Below are 9,644 nucleotides of genomic sequence, written 5' to 3'. Positions count from 1 at the left end.
GTCTGGCCATGCTCCATTGACGGCTCTCGGTTGTGGGGCGGGTTCTACCGTTGTCTTTCAAATGATCTCCACATTCCACTGGACAATGAATGTGACATACTCTTGTTACACTCTGTTGCATCATCCCACCCACCAGGCATATAGAGTGCCCTGATTGGCCCACAAAGCAGATAAAGCTCTGTGATTTGTTCACTAAGCAGATAGAGCACTATGATTGGCCCACCATTATGGACCAATCACAGCTCTTTATGTGTTTGAAACCCCTCTAGAGAGCTGTGATTGGCTAGCCAGAGTCCTGGTAGGAGCTGCTGAGGTTCCAATGGAGCATGCCTAGACCATTCTTTGCAAAGCAAGAATTTGGTCTAGTTCACTAGGCTAAAAATATTGCAGATTTGAAATAAAATATTTCAAACCAAAATAAGCTTGTTAATCATTTTTATCAACTGTTTCTGAACAATATTGCTAATATAAAAAGAATGTTGTAAACTAAATAAAAAGTGTTACTAGATTTAATTATTGTACATATAACTGGATCAAGAGCAGGATGACAAGTTGGAAAATCCAAATATCTGTTCTGCTGATCTTGATGCTGTTTTCCTGGTTTTAGAAGACGATTAAATACAGTTAATTTAGTTGGATTCTATAAAGGTTAATGAGAGTTTCTCCATTCACAGTGGCTGGTCTCTATCAAACCTAATTTATTCTCTAAATATTTTCTTAATTACATAATTTGCTAAGAATCTAGTCTCAACTTAATGAGGGTTCAGAGGAAGCTATGGGGCCAGCATTGTTTTTTCAAAGCTTTTTATTATTTAGAATTTATGAAGTTTGGTACTCCATAAAGAATAACCACACTCTCTTAAGCCACTATTGCCAAGTTTTAGTTGCACCACAGTTGTTCAATCTGCTAATTAAATATAAATCATACTGTGGAAATAAAGTACAGAGGATAGCTACAGCAATACTAAATGTGCTCACCGCTTCTCCCACCAACTGGTTGAAAGTGGAACAACAACTTGTTGTAAACAACGTGGTCGCTCCTTGCTGCAGCTAGCGCTAACAACAAGCTAACTCTAACATGAGCCAACTGATACTAAAATAAGCTACAAAGTAAAAAGAGTCATACTGTTTGACGAAAATAATATTATTACTAACAAGTCCAGTATTAACAAAGCCAGGTCACCATCACTCAGTGGCTTCATATCAACCATTTGCTCCCTCCAACAAGTGGTTCACTGTGGTTTTAGCTCTTTGATTTACCTTCAAAAATATTACTGTCTTACTTTTACTTCCAATATCTGCTACGATGCCAACTAAACAGCAAATTCCTCTTCTTCTTGTGCTTTTTATTGACAGTCTGCAAACTGCAAAAGTTAACTATATTAGCTACCAACACGGTCAATAGGGAGCCTAAATCACTTCAGCATCTTTGGTCCCCGGAAGAACAAAAACATGAATGCAAGTCAATGGGGCTAAAAACACTATTTTCTAATGCGCTTTGCCTTACATCCTGGATTGCACATATGTTGTACTGCAATTTAAAATGAAAAGTAATGATGGGTGTTTCGACCATGCCAGTCACGTACTTTGAGATTTATTAGCTTGTAAAGTTCATAATTAGCATGACTACAAACTGGATATCGGCATGTCACAAATGTGACGTCACCACATGATCTCCTCTCCCCTAACGTAGCTGCTACTTACCAAATAACCAGATTTATGGTGGTTCTTTCCTTCTGTGGGAAGTTCGCTGAACTTACAGCCATTTTCCCTCAGTTTTCTCTGTGTCTGGTTCGATGGCGTCACTTTCGTTAAGCGCATTTGTTGTCCTGGACTTATTTTCACACAAATCCTAAAATATTGTTTCCCCCGTTCGAAAATAAGCACGTTCTTGGTATCAAAATTAATCTTAAAAATTCACGGACATCATATGTGAAATCCACAAAACAAGCGGAAGAAGAAAATAGCAGAGGACAGGAAAACACGCAGCTAATTAATCAAATGATTTGGTTCTGTACCTTTCTCTTCAGCACAGCCGACAAAGGTTTATGATGGGTCAGTCTTCCTGCATGCTCAGATCATTCCCTTCCCTTGCTTGAAAAATTGTTCTAAAATGAAAGTTGAACACATATCTTTTTTATCTGTGAATTGAATGCCGTTTGGCGAGTCTCAAATAAAAATTTGGGCATCTTACTGTAAAAAATAAACTCTAAATAAACTATGATCACACCCAGAATCAAACCCGGGTCTCCTGCACAGGAGTCCGATTTCTTACTAGGCGAGCTAAAGCACCAAAGAAGTCTTTTGTATCTGTAATATTTATATCCTTGATTACAGCTAAAACAACATTCAAAGAACGGTTTGGAGTGAAAATGGCTATTTTGTTGTTAATTTGCAGGAAATATCTAGAGGAAAGTAGCTAAGGGTCCTCAAAAATGTAGCTAGGTTCATCACTAGGCGTTAGGAACTGCGACAAAGTCGCTGAGTTGGCACTACCTCACTCTCTGCTGCTAAAACTACTGATAGCAAATGCTACGGGCTATGCCTGAGCGTGAACGCGCATGAAGCAGCCTGCTCGACCCGAGCAGATCTCTTTTTCTTTTTCTGTGATTTTACAGAAAAACAGGCAATCACAGTAAATTGCCAGGGCTCATTCTACAGGACCAGAGCATTGCAGGAGAATGTATGAAGAAGAAATGTATTATTTCTATACATGTTTTGGCTGTCAAACTTCCATAATGCCCCTTTAAGAACATCTGAAACTAGTTTAAGAGCAATAGCTTAAAGGGTTAAAAACTCTTTATTGTTTCTTTAATGGTCAGATTTCATGAACATCACAGCCTCAGGAAGACGTGGTTCCTCTTACTGTCTTAATTTCCTCGAGTCGCCTCAGTCTTCTGTCTGAGGGAAGGAGAGTGAATAAGTCATTGGTTTTGCTTCTGCTAGAGTGAATGCCATCACCTAGTGTTTTTGAAGAAGAATATGAGAAATATATTTTTTTTCACATATTCTTCACACACAACACACACACACACATACATATATGTATATATATATTTTTTCTTCACATGCATCATGTTCTGAAGTTCTTTAATTTGATTTGTGTGGACTTTTCATCAGGTAAAGTTTGAACCATAAAAGCTGTAGATTATCTCCCGATTATAATTCAGCTGGCCGGATAAGATTACACAACAGCTGTTGACCCCTGCAATGGATATAAAAAAGAAAATCGAAAGTAAATAAGTTAAATTATATTGCACTTCGATGTTACAGATATAGAAATATGTAATATATTTGAGTAATGTTTAATCGATACAATAGAGTAACCCAAAATCCTGCAGAGGCTGTAAAGCAAAGCTTTAAACACATAAGGAAATAGTAAAACAATGCTGGTAAATGTGTTAGCAATAAAAACAAAGCTTTTTTGTACTATTTCTTCACAGAGATTAGTAAACTGGACTGGTTTCATGGAAATATGTGACAGAATGACACCAGGTTTTAAAAATGGACAAAAAACAGTTATATAGCGTTACAGAAGCATAGCAAGGTATTTGCACCAAGCCATAAAACCATTAATCTTATTTCACTGTTTCTACATTTTCTGGAAGGTCCGTGTAAATTAGACTGTGGGGAAGCTGTTAAATAGTACTGGGCAACCTAATTTAAATCACTATAGTGCTATACTTAAACTGGAACACCTTTAAGCCGGGCGTACACTGTGCGACTTTTTCACTTTTTTGAGCCGATTTTCCACTCGTGCGAGAATCCACGAGATTGGGGCGAGTTTTGCGCCGAGCGTCGTGTAGTGTACAGGGGGTTACAGAGGCGATTAACACCACGTGACCAGCTGCCGATCAGCAATCGTGAGCTCGCACAAACTTCTGGTGTGTTTAATATTTTGCGCGTCCCTTGTGAGGGTATCGCATTGTTGAAGCGGCGCTGCAAGCAGCTGTGACCCAAAAAGTATCAGAACCGCTCATGGCGCATGCGCAATCCTGCATCAACACCGCTCGCCCGCTATTTCCCTAATAGGCTAATTAAGACATCTTTAAGTCCAAGTGGTTTATAATTAATTTTGTGTTAAATCAATAAAACATGCAAAAACTCCAAATTATGTGATAAATTTATATCATACACACATTTTTTGGGTTTAGTCGCAGATATTGAAATCAATGAAGCCATCAAAATAAGGATAATTTTGTTCAGTGTGGAAAAGACAACGAAGACAATAGCCCAGTGGCTGATGAGAATATGGAATTACAGATATATGCATCATAGAAGTTAGATGCAAAATGCACAAGATTTTGTTGATAGGTTCAATTCCCAAACATAAAATCTGATTATTTATTAGCCATCCTTGGTTAAAGGTGTTTTTTTATGCCTTAACATGGTTTGGATGTCTAATTTTCCCTGTTAGACCAAATATTCCCCGGTTTTTAAACTGGATGTCAAAGAACTAGCCATAAATCATGTGGAACTTTTCAGTGTTTTTTAAAGAAGTGTAAAATTGTGAAACACTAGGGGTACAAGATCTGATTTGCCCTCTATTCATTCGGCTCATGGCTTGAGAAGCCTTGCAACACTTGTCAGCATCGTTTATATCAGATTTCCACTTAGGGCTATTCCTGTTAATGCCTGAAAATAGCCTGTTCCTGTCATTTTCAAAGAGTTTATTGTGCAAGGCTGCATGACAAATGTTAACAAACCTTTGAAGCCTGAAACGGTCATCTGATACGAATGCTCACTGTTTTTGCTTCTTACTCGTGTGAGCTGAAATCTGCTGAAATCCTGTGAAGCAATGTGGTAATGTTTTCTTTTTGCCTGCAGGATACAGTTCTTTAGCACTCTAAAATGCAAAAAATGTCATAGAATTGTTTATATTTCCTTCCAGATACCACCCAGGTTCTTAAGTGTTTCATATATATTAAAGGTACTCTGATTTATTTGTAAAAGCCTTCAGTCTAATTGTGCAATTTCCAACTTGCTTTGTTTCCTTTTTTCTGTGCAAGAGCTAAATGTTCATTGGCAGGACAGCCCTGCTTTTCCTAAAAAAAATATTGACAATGATGATCTTTATTCTCAGCTTACACATTTGAAAAACCCTGATGGATTAATGGCTCTGACTATTTGTCAGAAAATGATGGTCTACTGCCAAGGGGACTTGGACTCCCTCCGGGTAATGATTCACTGTTGTCTTCAACATTCCTTTCAGACAATGTGATATGTTGTTTTTTCCCTTCATCTTTGCTGCCATTTAACATGCATTTGAAAGAAGACATCTCCAAGAAGCCATTCATCAGTATGCGAGATTCTTTACTTTGGCACACAGTATAAAAAGTCTGCAGCACAGATGAAAACATGGCAGTTTCGAGTGCTGTGAACTGAATAATGGAACTGATTTAACTTTTGTTGCAACCAGCCAACTGTAAGCTACAATGCTCGTGAAAAAAGAAAAATAATGAACACAGAAAAACAGGTTTTTGCTTTGACTGAATCTTGTGTAGTTATTGTTTTGAATGAATTTAAAGCGTCTGCAAGCGGTAATGTTTTCCAATTGCACAATCACAAAGGTTTTTTAAAGGTGTAGAACACGCTCTAGTACAAAAGAATGTCTTGTAAGTTGTACTCTGGGGAAAACAGTCTCCAGTGCATCAGGAACTAGAAGTGAGCAAGATCAAAGTTGAGTTTCAGACGGCAGCACTTGGAACCTTATTTCCTGATATTTGGATATCTCGTCTCAGAATGGATAATAGCAATGCAACTCTAACACTTGTTGGTTCTGCAACGTTGATGTTTTATCTCCACAATCCAGGTGTCAGAAATAGGGTGAGAAGCTTAGTCATTCAGGAGGGGCTCGGAGTAGATCCACTGCTCTTCCACATCGAGAGGAGCCAGTTGAGGTTGCCTGGGCATCTGGTCAGGATGCCTCCCTAGAGATGTTTACTGGGTACATCAAACCAGGAGGAGATCTAAAAGAAGACCCAGGACACGCTGGAGGGACTCACTCAAAGAAAAAATTTGTTGGGTGAACATAATAAAATTATGGAAAGGATTTCCACCTAGCTGAAATGCTATGATTCAGCAATATAGAATTTTGTTGAGTGAACAAAATGTTAACATGTTGGTTCAACTTGATATATTTTGGTTACTGTGACCTAATTATCATTGTTCAGCACAACTAGATTTGTATGGGTAAATTTAACATTAAGTACATGATTTGTTTGTGCAATTTAAACACAAAAATATTATGTTGGGTGAACGTAATAAAAATAATATGGAAAAGATTTCCACCTAACTAAAATGCCTTGATTCAGCAAAATATAATTTTGTTGAGTCAACAAAATGTCAACATGTTGGGTCAACTTGATACATTTGGGCCATCGTTACTTAATTAGCATTGTTCAGTCAAACATTTGTATGGGTAAATGTAACATAGGTCCCATTTAACTAATGTGCTTTTTTTGTGCTATTTTACCTGATAGAAGTAGTTACATTACTTTAAAAAAATACACATCCAGGGCAGCGATGGAAGAGTCAGCTACCCCTGCCACATGCCAAAGTGCTGAAGCGCAAGACACCGAACACACTGCCGCTGGTTCCCTCCAACAGCCACCAGCAGGCAAGGAGGATGCAGCGTCTTGACCAAGAACACAAAAACTGCAACACACTAAGCAAAGTGTAAAACTGCAACCCTTCGGTTACAGGAGAGGTCTCTCAACTCCTCTGCCAATGCTGCCCCTATTACCCAAAACAAATGTTAAGTGCAAGAAATGCTGATATCCAAATCGTTTTGAACATTAAGAAAAGCAGAAACTGAATTTTTTAAATAAAACTTTACTTCATACCATGAAGGTACTCGGCTGGCCAGGGAACACCTTGGGATTCCCCCAGAGTAGCTGACCCAAATGGCTGGGGAGAGGAAAGTCTGGGCCTCCCTGCTTAGACTGCTATCCTGTAACCCGACCCTGGATAGGCGAAAGAATGGACTGATGAGTAGATGGATAGTTAGTTAGGGGCCGATATCCAGATAAGCGGCCAAAAATGGATGGATGCATAGATTTCACATGCCTTTTTTACTGCCCAAATAGTTACCTGATTCAATTACCAACTGGTGTGGCGAATAAATAAATTGGCTAATATTTGCCATTTGTTTAAAAATCAGTCACTATAGAGCTCCGGGAGTTGACGTCACTTCCCCCGGCATGCAACAGTTCAAATCGAAATGGCGCCATCTTGGCAGGCAGAAGCTCACAGCCGGGCTATTTGTTATTGTCAGAAAACTCAATCAAACGGGAAATATGGTAGATTCCTGTTATGCCCCAGGATGCAGAACAGACGCGGACAAGATTAGGGAAGAGCCTTCTACAGGATTCCCCAGATCCGGAACCTCGCAAACGTTGGATCATCGCAATAAAACGCGCTATTGACCGTGCTAAAATGAAACTGTGGGATCCCGAGTAAAGGTTTTCGCTTATGAAGCGACCACTTCATATCAGGTACTTAAACAAACGTTTCCTCAACTGTGTATGGTATTTATTTTAAATGCTTTTATTACGATTCTTAGTGGGCTTCCTAAACTTATTTTGGCATGGCTTTTTCTATCTTGTTACTCATAGCAACAAGTAAACATCACGTAAAATGTTGCCTCGTGATTTCTGCGTGCTGCCGTTTACGTGTCTTATGATCACAGCAAATAACCGGCTAAGCTGTATTTAATTTTTAAGCAATGGTTTATCAATTGTAGGATCACACATAAAAACCACTTTGGATTGCTATTATCTGTCTCACCGAGACAGATCTCAGACAGATCCTGAGACGCTCCTGCCTGACTTTTTTATTTTATTCACGGAAAAAAATCAAACTAGTGATTTCTCTTGGTGTTCATTACATTCAAACAGCACAGCACTCTATTTAAACTACTTACATGTAAATCTATGTTATTTGTCCATCCATCCATCCATCCATTCATTTCCATCCATCCATCCATTTTCATCCGCTTATCTGGAGTCGGGTCGCAGGGGCAGCAGCCTAAGCAGACAGGCCCAGACTTCCCTCTCCCCAGCCACTTGGGCCAGCTCCTCTGGGGAAATCCCAAGGCATTCCCTGATCAGGTCCGCTCTGACAGCTTCTGGCGTTTTAAAAAAGTATCCCAGGGGCACGGTAAGGGTCAGAGATGTTTAGTCTATTTAATTTCTGACTATATAAAACGATTTCTTCGGTTTTAAAGTGTGAAGTAAACTTCAACGGAGTAAAATCCAAGCCGATCCCGTTCATTTTGTTTTCCTTTGTTGCCTGTCAATGTGGCGTCTATTCTCAGAGAGTCACGTGACATCCGGAGCTCTATAATAGTATCTGTGCAAACTTGGCTGATTACAAAGAAGATGCAGTTGCTGCAGCTCTCAATTCACAGTGAAAACTAAGTGTACAGAAGAAGTGAGAAGTCAATTTATGTCCCGAAGTAGCAAAATGTCTGGAGAACATCCGTGTTTTAGAAGGAAACAAAGTCAAACTAGTTTTTGTTAAGTGTCTTTAACTTTAACCACAAGTCTGTAAACGTATGTTATTTAAAATTACACTGAGGCAATCCCAGTGTAGACAGTGTTTCTGTTTGACTAGGATAAATTTGGGTTGTCTAATAAATGTACTTCATACTTTTGTATCATATGTAGTTAAATGCAGCATATGTAGATTTTGGTTCATTGAAATATTAAGAATTCAGCCCTCAATAAATCATTTGAACCCTATAATTATCTAACATTCAGTTGCCTTAATGCAGTGTTCTTCCAGAAAACCCTCCCAGGAGACAAGCTTTAACACACCAAAGGAAACACAAGATGGTTTTGAGTCTGCAGATTGCATAATTATCAGTACCCTTGTGTTTCCAGTGAAGTCCCCACGGCATTATTGTTAGTTTTTCATAACGACAATCTGAAACCAAGAAGTTTGTTATGTAAGAAAGAAAATATTGAGAGATTTGGAATTCCTTCAAAGTAATGCATGTCATACATAGATATTACCTACATTCAGTCTAATTTCCATGCCTTAAGTGGTTTATAATTAAAGGTTTGTGACACTTGAAGGATCTGGTCTACTGGATGTGAAAACTTTGATAAACGGGCGGTACTGGCCACATGAACGCATTTGACAAAAAGTGAAACTGTTTTGTCTCAAAGCTCAAGCCAAGCTTTTTGACAAATGAGGCCCAGCTTAGCAAGCAGTATAAGTTCAAGCAGTAGCCTGTTGGAGTGTAACCCGAGGGGATCTCCGAAGCTAGATTCTTTCTCAAAGATTCTTCTTGGCATTGTTCAGAACAAACTGTGATTAAACGTGCTGTATTCAGCATTTCTTAACTAAACCTGGAGTTCTTTTTCTCAGGGGAGAATTATTTTTCTCTTGCTTCATCTTTATGTACCAAATCAGTCTTTAAATCAACATAAATTATGTTTTAGGATATTAATTTAAAAAGCAAAAAAACAAAAAATATATTAGAAAAATAAATGTAAAGAAGGCAGAACACTGAATGTTGTCATTAATCCAGGGTTATGCCTCTTTGGATTAAAGATCATCAATAACATTATTTTCATGAATTGCTTCAATCATAACAAAAACAGTGCACCATCTAGTGTCAGAAATAATGCCTTGCA

This window comes from Nothobranchius furzeri, chromosome 11, assembly GCF_043380555.1.
Source record: "Nothobranchius furzeri strain GRZ-AD chromosome 11, NfurGRZ-RIMD1, whole genome shotgun sequence".
Lineage (NCBI taxonomy): Eukaryota > Metazoa > Chordata > Actinopteri > Cyprinodontiformes > Nothobranchiidae > Nothobranchius > Nothobranchius furzeri.
Note: the sequence above shows the minus strand (reverse complement) of the source record.